The sequence below is a fragment of the Ictidomys tridecemlineatus genome, unplaced genomic scaffold, assembly GCF_052094955.1.
Source record: "Ictidomys tridecemlineatus isolate mIctTri1 unplaced genomic scaffold, mIctTri1.hap1 Scaffold_135, whole genome shotgun sequence".
Classification (NCBI taxonomy): Eukaryota; Metazoa; Chordata; class Mammalia; order Rodentia; family Sciuridae; genus Ictidomys; species Ictidomys tridecemlineatus.
The window spans coordinates 590,299-602,625 of record NW_027521208.1 but is presented as its reverse complement, the minus strand read 5'-3'; the positions used below and the strand labels follow the sequence as shown (position 1 = coordinate 602,625).

The following is a 12,327-nucleotide window of genomic DNA, read 5'->3' as shown; positions in this document are numbered from 1 at the left end:
TGGAGAGTAGTAAATTTTGGCCAGTTTCAGTTCACACCATTGTAGGCACCTGCCTATGCACCAGTCTCATGACAGGTACCTACAGATCTTCTCTGGGAGAGCCTGCACAAATTTATAGGACAAGAAGAACTCTGTCCAAAAATTGAGGATCTACATACTGATTACTGACAGATACAACTCTGATTTTAGAGACACAAACCCATAGGCAGGCAGCCATTGTTGTAATCCTCCCCCAACTTAATCAAGTTCCTCCTCCTCTGATTGAAGAAAAATCTAGGAGATTTAATGAGCCAGAGACCTTTTTCTTTCTTTTATTAACCTACCCATTCATTTTTTCTACCCATTCATTTTCTACTTCTTACCCTATTGGAAGTCAGACATTTTTTAAAAAGCAACTACATATACAAGGAAATTTAGAAAGTCACCACACACATCCAATAAAAGGTGCAGGTTGAAAAAGAACTGAAAAGAACTTAAACTTATACTTCAGGCTAATCTCCAGCTCAGCAACAATAAAAAAAAAAAAATCAACACATTCTGGAGAAGAGATAGAATCTGATTTCTAGAGCTACAATATTAGATTTAAATGTCCAGATTTAAAAAAAAAAAAAAGAAAAATCCCAAGAAACAGGAGAGTGTGGCCCATTCAAAGGAAAACAACATCATCACAACAGAAACTTTCCCTGAGAAAGACCATATAGATGGTGGGTTTGCCAGAAAAACCTTAAAACAACTGACTTAAAGATACTCAAAGAAGGGCTGGAACTGTAGCTCACAGGCAGACTACTTGCCTAGCATGTGTGAGGCACTGGCTTCGATCCTAAGCACCACATAAAAATAAATAAAGGCATTCTATCCATCTACAACTACAAAAAAAAATTTTAAAAGATGCTCAAAGAATCAGTTTATCCTGCTAAGCGAATTAAGCCAATCCTCAAAAAATCAAAGGCTAAATCTACTCTCTGATAAGTGGATGCTGATCCATATGGGGGTATGTAAAAATGGAGAAACTTTGGGTAAAGAAAAGGGAAGGGAGGGTGGGAAGGAAATATGGGGGTGGGAAAGATGGTAGAATGGGATGGACTTTATTATCCTAGGTACATGTGACAATACATCATGTATATATATGTATATATATGATGTGAAAAAAAAAATATATATATATATAAAACATATATATGATGTGACAATATATCATGTACAATCAAAAAACTGAAAGTTGTGCTGCAATTGTGTACAATGCATTCTATACAATCAAAATGCATTCTGCTGTCATATATACCTAATGAAAATAAATGAATTTTTAAAAAATCTTAAAAGGACTGGGAATGTGGCTCAAAAAATAAGAAGATGCTCCAAGAATTAAAGGAAGACATGAGCAAAGACAAGAAAATGATACACTAACAAAATGGAAATATTAACTAAGTTATAGTAACCAAAATGAAAAATACATTACAGGGATTCAAAGACATATTTGAATAGGAGGAAGAAAGATCAATGAAACTGAAGTTATGACAATTGAAAGTATTAAGTCTGAGAAGCAAAAAGAAAAAAGATTCTCTATGTTGATCTTCAAAATTAAAAAAAAAAATACTGATGCACAAAATTTCAAAATCTGGGTATCTTACTCAATACTGTTCTAACACACAAAACCATCCAAGTAAACAAATGGATGTCCCCAGTCTTCAACTTTTACTTCTCATCCAGCTACAGTGTATCATCCATGCAGCCGTCAAAATTATTATACTAAACAAAGCTAATCCTGTTATACCTGTGCTTTGAAATATTTTCTTTGCTCTCAGCTGGCTAACAAGGTCCTCTGTTCACCTCGGGCTGTCCCTCCTTGCATTGTGCACACCTCATCCCCAGGCTTTTACACAGAAGCGGTCACCCCCACCTTCACTCTCTCCCAGGCAAACATTTCCTGGCCTTCCTCTCTGCCATTATCTACTTCTTTCTCTGGGTGTTTTCCTTGATGCCCCAGACCATTCCCATGTGCTCTAACATACATTACCACATGCTCTCATGGCAACACTTAAATCCTTCCTTGAAGACCTTCATTCATACATTTGACAAATACTGAGCTTCTGCTCTGTCAGACCCGGCCCTTGGTGCTTGAGATACAACAGGGAATAAGACAAAGAACTCCTCCCCATGGAGCTGATGACATTCTAGTAAGAGGAAGCAGACTAGAAATTAACGTCAAAATAATAGCAAAGAAGTAGAATATTTGGTGATTGCTCATCATTATATCCCAGGAACCTAGGACAATGCCTCGCTCCTAGCCAGTGCTCAAAAAATACTTACTGAATGAATAAATACAGCAGTGTGAAAAGATGCTATGTGAATGTGAAGTATTGTCTACTGTATGGCCTATGAAAACCTCTTCTCAGAGTCTGGTCTAAGCTTTCAGAGGCCTAAAGCATGTTGTGTTAGTCATACCAGGCCATTCACTACTTAGACTTGGTTTTACAGTTGGCAAAAGTCATAATTTTACCAGTAATTTTTGGATCAAATGAGTTAAGCACTGAAGTCTCGAAAGTCCCAACTTGGCATACTGTGCATCTTCCTCAAACTCAAAACACAAAATTAAAAGAAAGCCAGTTCCTTATATGGTTTGGACACCAGAATGCTGGCTTCGTGCTATATATAAAAGGTTAATACTGAAAAAGTCAATAACTACCATGAACAAGGACCCTGTCATATCACTGTCAAGGCCTAATCCTACCTAAGTTATCACCTGCTGAAGTAAATTAAAGTCAAGAAAGTAAACATTTAATGAATATTCACTTGCCTTTGGTCCAAGAAAGTCTTAGAAATAAGCTTTCCTTTAATTAAAAATAAAAATAACCCAGAAAGCTGAAATAAGATCAGAGGAACACTCAACAAAGGTCAGCCAGTCAGCATAGTAAGAGTTGGCAGTGCCCAGGTGAAACTGCTCCAGGATGTGACTATAACACCATTCTGTTCATGCAAAAATTTGGAAAACAGATTTTCTGGGCAGAACTGGGGCCTAACATCTCCACTACCAAGTTCAAAGCCAAAAAATAAACCTGGTACAAAGGTACCCGTGGTTCTGAAAATAGCTCACTATCTTTACAGACAGCAAATATATCAAGCCTTGGGACTGAGACACGCACCAATCCATCAACCAACTGACAAGCCAGTATTATGTACTATGCTAAGTGCTCTGAAGCATAGTCACACATATAAGAAAGACATAATTCTAGGCCTTAAGGAACTTTAAATCAAGTTTAAAAAATAAGACAGAAATGAATGAAAAAACAAAAAAAAATGCAAACCAGATTGAAAGGCTGGCATTCTAAGAGCCAGAGAAGTGGTAGATTGTTGCTCTGGAGGCCAAATCAATTGGGGAGAGCCCAAAGAGGGACGCTCAGCAAGGCTGGTTTCACAAGGAGTGAGACTCACCAGGATGTTTGCAGACTGAGAAAAGCAGAGAAGAGCCCTACACTGTTCTAGGTGCCCTTCAGTCTTGAAGGACAGATGGGAATCACCTCTCCCTGGGCCATGCGAGGCTGAAGGAGGAAGAAGAGAATGTGTGGAGAAGGAAGAGACTGACACACTGCTAAGGCAGAGATGTGTAAGGCAGCCATGGTGGGGAAGGCTACAGCAAAAGGCTCTGGTGTAGAGCAGGCCAGACTGTGGAGAACTCAAACTCCAAACTAATGAATTATTTCCAATTACTGGTAAGACACTTGATGATGTGGCCCAGAAGTATCACAATGAACTGTGTTTGGGTCTTCCCTAAACAGGTTCATGTAAGTCTACACTGTCCACACAAAAGAAGTAGAGCAAAATTTTTTTAATGTGTTAAAAGTTGAAAAACCAACATATTTTCATAGATATTTAAATAAAGTCATATCACTGTGACTAAGTTTTAGATCATGCAGTAAATCATACATATCTGAATAAGAGCTATAACTACCGAAAGATCCATTTTAAACAGCACTAAAAAATGACTTCTGAAAGGCAAATCTAATCCTCCTACACCTACTCCATCACTTCACCCTCTCCCAAAAACCTGACTAGGGTCTTTATTTTCCTTTAAGCATTACAGGTTTCTTTATGTACCTGGAAGGAAGAGCTGTTAGTCATCAGTCTGGATGGTGTGGGTTAATAGGGTCTTTGTTCAGAAAATTTAATTATAGGTTTGAACCCTGGTTGAATGCAAAAGAAAAACACTGGAGGGGACTCTCAGCTAATCTGCCAACTAAGTGGACCCATGCGACTTCAGGAGTGTCCCTGGGTGCATTGTAGAGGCAGTTTCTTCCCTGTTGTCTGTAGCATGTCCTGCCCTAGTTTACTCCTAATTTGCTTCTCTGGCCTGATCTCTGACTGTCCTACAACAACCATTTCTGACAAAGGGCTCTGCAACCAAAGGCCCAAAGATGCTAAACCATAATTTTGGCAGTTTTATACCCTTTAGAGTTTTATATACCCTTCTGCCTCAATGCAGGCAGCACAACTAAGACTGCGCTCCTGTGCACTGGCTCCAGGCAACCTCAGAGCTTTCCCACCTTTGACCCCAAAGGCTTTGCAGAGGAAACAAGAGTTTAAAACCTGGCTTTAACATACCTCTACATTCACCAAATACTTTGACTCTGGCAAGTGATTATCTGAGGAAAGCTGCTGAACCAAGGGTATTTGGGGCTGCATTTTATACTTTGTTATCCTAGAGATACCAGTATTTAAAAAATATGAACTAGAAACAAAATAAAATGCAATAACTGTTAAAAGACTAGAGTTTGAAAGTTTTCTGAGCAAGAAAGGAGAAAACTGATTAATAAAAAACCTGCTTTTTAATTCCACAGGAAATCTAAAATTGATGCCAGTATTACAAAAGGATAAAAGTGCTGACCAAAAAATGTCAGCGAAATCAACACAAAATGCATAAAGAGAACCTCCCAAAGTAGTGGAGCTCTGAATGCCTGGAAATCTCGTTTCCTCCTAAAGCTCAGTTAAGTGATGATAAAATTCCTAGTTTAAAAAAAAAGTAAGGGAAACTGTTTTAATCAAATTAACATGTCCAAACATTCAGATTCCTAAAGAAAAGTAATATGTGAATATAATGCATAGGAATTGTTAGGGCTACAATTAATTGAAAGGTGAATAGGTTATTCTGGAACCAAGAACTCTGGTTTCTCTTTATTTCCATCATTCTTTCATTCACTGACTAATATGTATGGCATTCTGAAGGATTAAAAAAAAATTGAATCAAGCATTCAATACCCTCAAGTGCTGGGGAAGTCAAAAATCAAAATCTTAAAACAACTAATCCAAAGTTCTCCTGTTTTGAAACCTCCCTTAAACATTAAAAGGCATTTCCAGTTCAAAATTCAAAGGTAATGATTCCCACTGAGCAATGATTATTTGCAGAGACATGTGGTAAACATTTCCTAGGGAAATGAAAAAAGGTCAAAGGTAAAAGACAACAGAGAAGAGCTGCAACATCTCAGCAAGTTACAAATTTAAGGGGTAAGGGACACACACACAACCTCCATCCATTAGAAGCTGAGATTTAAAAGAAAAGCTGAGGCTTCTCTGGGGTGAATATCATGACATCTGTTCTCTTCTCATAACAGCAACTAAGTTGATTTAAGAAAATATTCTCTCTCTCTTTTCTAGAGCTGTTGGTTCATAATTACATGATTTTTCTTGAGCTTTGGTTTCCTTAAGATGTGTTTATTCTGCACATCTGCTCTCCCCATACCTGATTACACAAAGGTATCATAAAGAGCAAACCAACAGGTATAAAGAGACCAGCCCTCAAAACAGATCAAAGCAAAAAGCCCATGGAGTCCTTTGGAAATCTTGGCTGGCAGCTCTTGTAAATAAAAGTGCTTCTAAAGCAGAAAGCATTAAACTACCATATTTATATAGGGCGTGATTGACAGGTCAGTTATTAATTTCATAAAAACACAGGCAATGTTAACTAGCAAGAATGTTTGTTCTAGCTGTTCTATCTGAAGGAAAATGAAATCCAAGATAGAATGGCTTGTTCTCTGTTTCTTTTAAGTATTTATTTTAGAACCGTGCAGTATAAAAGAATGTTTTTTCAAGTCAGTGAACTTAAGCTATTTTGCTTACTGTTCTGGAATTTAAGTATGTTGTTATAATTCTTTAGAAAACAAATGTTACATTTACTAAAGTCAAATTCCAATGGTGCACCATGATCTTTTCAAGCCCTCAACAATTTTTTACTCTTCTGAGTTACTAAAACTAAAGAAATTTACATTAATTCATCTTTCTTCCAGTAACTAACATGTATCAAATCAGGGAATCAAAGTGCAGGCAGACTTCCTCCCAGTGCTCTGGATGCAAGCATGTGTTCCTTGAACTGCTTATGGCAACAGACCTAAAATCTGCCAAAAGGAGAAAAGAATGAAGGGTCTGTATTTCATTAATATTATTTTGAGGGCTTATTTTTATCTATACATTCTATCATGCGTGATCACTTATTGCAATATTACAAGGCAGTATATTTTATTTTAAAAATTCTCTCAGAAAATAATGTCAGCTGCAGGTAAATATACAGTCAGGAAATCCTGTAGAAGAACTCAAGTCCATTTCTGCAAGCAATAACTTTTATCTTGAAACTTACTTAACATGGTTAGCGCCCACACCCATCCCAGTGGGTACTGACCAAAAAAAAAAAAAAAAAAAGAAAATGTCAGCTAACTTAAAAAAATGTTTCTCCAATTTGAAAAGTGACTTCTCTAGTAGTTGTTTTGAGCAACTATATAGCAAGGAAGTATACAAAACTTCTATTTACCCAGTCTATGCTCTTATTCATTTATATGATGATTTTTTTAAAGTAACAAGGAAAAGGTAGAAGGAAAAGTTAGAAGGAAAAACAAGGTTTTGCTTTTTAGAATCAATCAACAAATACTTTTAAGATTGGAGTTACATAAATTTGGCATTTCCTAGCCAAATAAATGCTTATGAAGTGGACTGGTGTTTATGTGCATGTTTGTTTATGTGTGTTTAATATTCTCAAGCCTCAGAGTTTTTCCATATAAACAAAAGTTTTGTTAAATGCCTCTTGAATTAAATTTAAAAGGCTATTTGTTATCAAAATGTTTCGCTCATAGTAAAGGCTGTCATCATATGAGCTGCACACTAAACACAAGAGCAAACCCCAAATCCCAGAAAAACTATCCGTGCTCATCAGTACATTTAATGCAGCACAATCCTGATTCCTCCAGAGTTCCTACAAACAACAGTCCTTCAGAACACAGAATTCTTATGAAATAAATACTCAATCTTAGAACATGCCCTGGCCTCCTCCACTACCCACACATCCCCGCCCCTCCTGCAGGACTATATTTTCAAACTAGAATATTTGTTTTGACACACTTCTGCTTACTTAATTCTCTGGTAAAGGATTTCTTGTGCACTCCTAGCCAGTAATGAACTTTTTGCCAGAAAATATGCAACTCTTAGCATGACAAGAATAAGGGGGTAAAAAACCCTTCCATCGAGACTTCCAGAATTGAAGATAAAAGCAGGTACACTGGATGAAGAGAACCCTTTCCCCTAACATTATAACTTCCTCGTTTTCCCTGCTTCACACCACTGTGAGGAGGAAAACCTTCATTTGGCAGTTTCACATATCTTCTCTACACTATTTAAAGCAAGGAGAAACTATTACTCCAATCTTGCTTTCTAATTAAAGAACTACTTATTCAAATGAAAAATGTAGGTTAGCTAATCCTACTCAGGGAGTAAATCTCCAAAACAATTTCTTAATAACAGTTTATCAAGAAAATTAAAATCCATTGAATTCATTTAATCCAGTGGAATACTTACTTCTCTTTCATTATTTCTCCAGTTACATTTAAGGAACCCAACACTCAAAAACTTAACAATGCAAGATGGCTCCACCTTTCCCACTGAATTCAGAAGGGCTGGGTGGGAATCACACTGTGCTCCTTGGCGAGCTTAGGGTGTGGGTGAAGCACCTCCTCCACGACTACCCTGAATCTTGAGAGGGCAAATCCACAGAATAGACTTCCTTCATGGGTGGATTCAGGCACTCTGTAACAAAATAAAACACAACTGATGGATCTTGAAACAGAAAAGCATATCCCAAACAATTTTAGATTATTGAAATGCTTGTGAGCTGACAGATCCTCTTCCTGCACACATCACTTACTTACTGATGTCTCCTGGCATCTATCCTCACCCCACTGGTGATCTCATTCACTCTTGGTACGGTATATCATCTCCACACAGATGACTCCTTCATCCAGCCCAGACTCCACTCACATATCTAACTGCCAAATGGATATGACCCACTCCACATGCCTCAGTATCTCAAAACATAGTTGCAAGGGGCTGGGGATGTGGCTCAAGCGGTAGCGCGCTCGCCTGGCATGCGTGCGGCCCGGGTTCGATTCTCAGCACCACATACCAACAAAGATGTTGTGTCCGCCGAGAACTAAAAAATAAATATTAAAAATCTCTCTCTCCTCTCTCACTCTCTCTTTAAAAAAAAAAAAAAAAAAAAAAAAAAAAAAAAAAAAACATAGTTGCAAAACTGAACTTGAAATCTTCCCTCAACAATCTGTTCTTTCTAAATCTTCACCTTTACAAATGGTCCCAGAAACTATCCAAGCCAAAACTCCACTATCTTTCCTCTTCCCTGGTCCCCTCATTTTCCATCAAGTCCTATCAAATCTACTATTATACTCTCTCTTGTAATCAATATCCCTCTCCATCCTCCTTGCCTGCCTCAATTTTCCCCAAAGCACAACTTTCTTTTCTCACCACTTGGTCCATCCAGTTTTCCAAAATGGGTTCTTTAAAACACAGTTCTTTGCAAAATATCCCACAAGAAGAATTCCATGACTCAATATTTTAAATGAGTATTCACATTAAAGTGCTCAAGAAAGCCTGGGTTGAAGATACACATTCACACCAACCCATCTATGCCACACCTGTTCTCCTGGCTCCCTTTCTCCACACAGTTTTTCTTCATCTAGCTAATCTCTACTCATCTTTCAAGCTCAGACCCTGACTCTTATAGGAAGCCTGTCTGAGAGATACCATTTATCTCCATTTCAAGCTTTTAAATTTCTTCTTGCCATCTCTATACCGTACTATGGTCATGTACTTTGGAACATATCTGCTCTGCTGGATTCTGAGATGCTTAAGAGCAAAGATTTTCCACTTATGTGCCTTTTAATGCTTAGCACATTGTTGGTACACAGGAGTACGTCAATAAACCTACATGAGCAAATGAATGCTAACATGAATTTGCTCATGCCAACTCCTAACTTACTCAATCAAACAAAAGCCCTACAGGTAGTTTCCCAATTCTGTACATGAAGCAACTAAAGGAGAAAAAAATGGATAAGTTTCATTATTCCTCTAATATGACACTTTTTTTTTTATCTCCTGCAGGGTATACATGAGTAATTCTACTCAACTTCTCAGGAAAGAGGACATGATTAAACCACTGGAAAACTGCTTGGCAAAACTCTTGTTACTTTTAGAAATACTGTATATTATTGAACAAAAAAAACTTTGATGTAATGGAAAAATAACTGGGTTAGGAGTCACATTTGAATTCAAACACCAGCTCTGCTTCACACTAGGTATGAGGCATGTAGCAAATTAATCATCTAAACTCCAAGTGTGTCATCTAGAATGAGGACAATAATACTTTCCATATTGAACATTCCTATTAGGAATACATAAGATAAGTATAAGAAAGCCCTCTGCAGGCTTTGTTATAAAGTTGGATATGCCAATGCTGTTTCCACCTTGAACAATATAATGGAATGATGTTTACCTCCTCATCTAGCAATATTTATGATTGATTACTATATATTTCTATTTTTACTTCCCTTGATGATAACTAGTCCAAATAACTGGAAAAGTTTTTAAATCTGCATACTGAAAGTTAAGAAACTTTCTACTAAATTGAACCAATCAAAGCATATCTGCTTTGAGGCTTGAAGTATAAACTGGGAAATAAGAAAAACCATTGAGTATTTAATAAAAAGCTCAACAACAGTCTTAAAAATTTCAACAAAATCATGACCAGTACAACTGGCTAGACTATCTACACTGCAGAGACTGTCCACACTCTTCTGTCACTAATGGAATCTTATATAATATAGTCAATGCTCCCAGCCCTACAAACTATGAACAGCTCAGTAGATAAATCTCAATAAGCCTCCACATCAAACAGACTGGAAGAAATCAAAAGACCACTGAGCTAAGCCAGACCAGGCTGATATTTTGGTTTATTAGTTAACTGTTATGCTTGGAAAGACATAAAGCTTAATTGCAAGGCTTGAGGTGTATGTAAAAAATGCCTGACTTAAGTAGAAATACTGATCAGAGCATCTGTCACTAGCTAAAATACGTGGAGATCTTTACCCGGGATATTTTTTGTTATTTTTATTTTAAATAAATGAAAATAGCCAGTTACACAGTGCCTAAACATGAATCATTGTTTCAGCTTTTTGAGAATGCTAGGAAATACCAGGTGTAAATGAGGGAGTAACATTGCCATTAATCCAGGGCATGTGAAAGTTAAAAGGGGAAAGAATCTGGTTTAGTTTATGGCTTCTTGTGGTATTAACTGAAAGGGTAAAGTTTCTAAGCTGGAAGGCTTGAATTAAAATGTAAAAGATTAGGTTATTATTGAGTTCCTCTGTTACACCCAGCTTCCTGAGATAGTTAAGACAACACCCTACTAGCCATTTAGCCTAAGGCCCTGTGCAGTTTGTCACAGGGCCCGAACCAATCAGTTTGAATGTGTACCCGCTTAGGAATGACCAATCACCCCTGCCCGAGCTGTTCCCGCCAATGGATTTGCCAATCACGTCTCAGAGTTGTTGTTCAATTTCCCCGCGCCTCATGATGATTTGTTCTGATGTATGCAAAGCCCACCGCCCTCTCCAAAAAGTGTACTTAAGCTCTGCTTGACCTTTGCTCTGGGCTCTGGGCTGCTCTCCCTCCTTGAGTGAGCACAGAGCCCCAGTGCGCTGGAATGGATCCCCAATAAATCCCCTTTTGTCAATTGCATGGAGTAAGTCTCTTGTGTGGTCTCTCCCTCCGATGATCCGCCGGACCCCCTTTACATTAACCATAGGTTTCTCACAATTTTTTTTTAAAGAGAGAGTGAGAGAGGAGAGAGAGAGAGAAAATTTTTTTTTAATATTTATTTTTTAGTTCTCGGCAGACACAACATCTTTGTTGGTATGTGGTGCTGAGGATCCAACCTGGGCCACACGCATGCCAGGAGAGCGCGCTACCGCTTGAGCCACATCCCCAGCCCTCTCACAAATACTAATGAATACAACACTTTGAAACACTATATGGAAAAGTGAAATCCGGTGGTATAATCTGGATCTCTTAAACATTTTCTACTGAGTAACTCCAGTTGGCTGAATAAGCAACAAAAGCTAACATTTTTTAAAAGGCCCTAGGAGAAAGTTCTCCTAGTAAAGGTCTTATGAAAAGCTGAAAATGAGGTCCTCATCACTGCCTTCCTCTAATTTCCACCACTACCAAAGCTCCCCAACTATACTCAAGCAGCATAGTGCATTAGGACATGCAAAGACTTAAAATGCAATCCCTCCCCTTTAGAACCTTGTGTTCACTTGAGAGTACATAACTAATTTACAAGAAAGAGACAGTACACAGCCTCTGGGGTGGTACAGGAGAGTCCTATGGAACAAAAAAAAAACAACAAATGCTGAGATGACAATTAAAACAATGGGCACTAAAGGAGAGTTTCCTATATACTAAGCACCAGCCTTAGGCCCTCTACACCAGCCTTAGGCCCTCTTAGCTTTATCACATTTGCTCCTCACAATTCCAGAGGCAGACTCTATTGTCATTCACATTTTATAAGGATACTGAGACAAAGAAATGGAGGCTCAGGGGACTAAGTCACTTACACCAGAAATCAAATGTAGACATGCCTATTTCTACATTCATCTTCTTTGCCTGCTCCTAGGGCAGAGCCTGAAGAAGGCAGTATGGACTACTACAGAGCTGCAGCCCCAGAGTCTGCTCTCCAGAAAACCAGTTTTAGGAAGACCATTGGACTGAACCCAAGGATGGAAATCAGCATAGTTTAAGAAGAAGGGAGAGGCAGGCATTTAGGAGCAGAAAAACCATGAACAAAAGCACTCAAAGTAAAAGCTTAACATTCAAAGGAACAATAGGGAGATTAGCTTGATTAGTGTGTGGGTATATGTTTGGAATGGGAGAAGGTAGTTGGCAGGCTTTAATAAATATTTGTAAGTTTGAATAATGCGAGATAAGGTGAAAAGGGCCTTGAAA

At 38.0% G+C, this 12,327-nt stretch overlaps 1 long non-coding RNA gene across 1 annotated transcript in view; it reads right to left on the bottom strand.

Moving 5' to 3' along the window:
• LOC144372586 (uncharacterized) overlaps positions 1-12,327 on the bottom strand; it is a 56,756-nt gene that overhangs the window by 30,499 nt on the left and 13,930 nt on the right. The window contains exon 2 of the long non-coding RNA XR_013432554.1: positions 7,831-8,058. This is a non-coding gene — a long non-coding RNA (uncharacterized LOC144372586). The remainder of the gene's footprint in view (positions 1-7,830; positions 8,059-12,327) is intronic.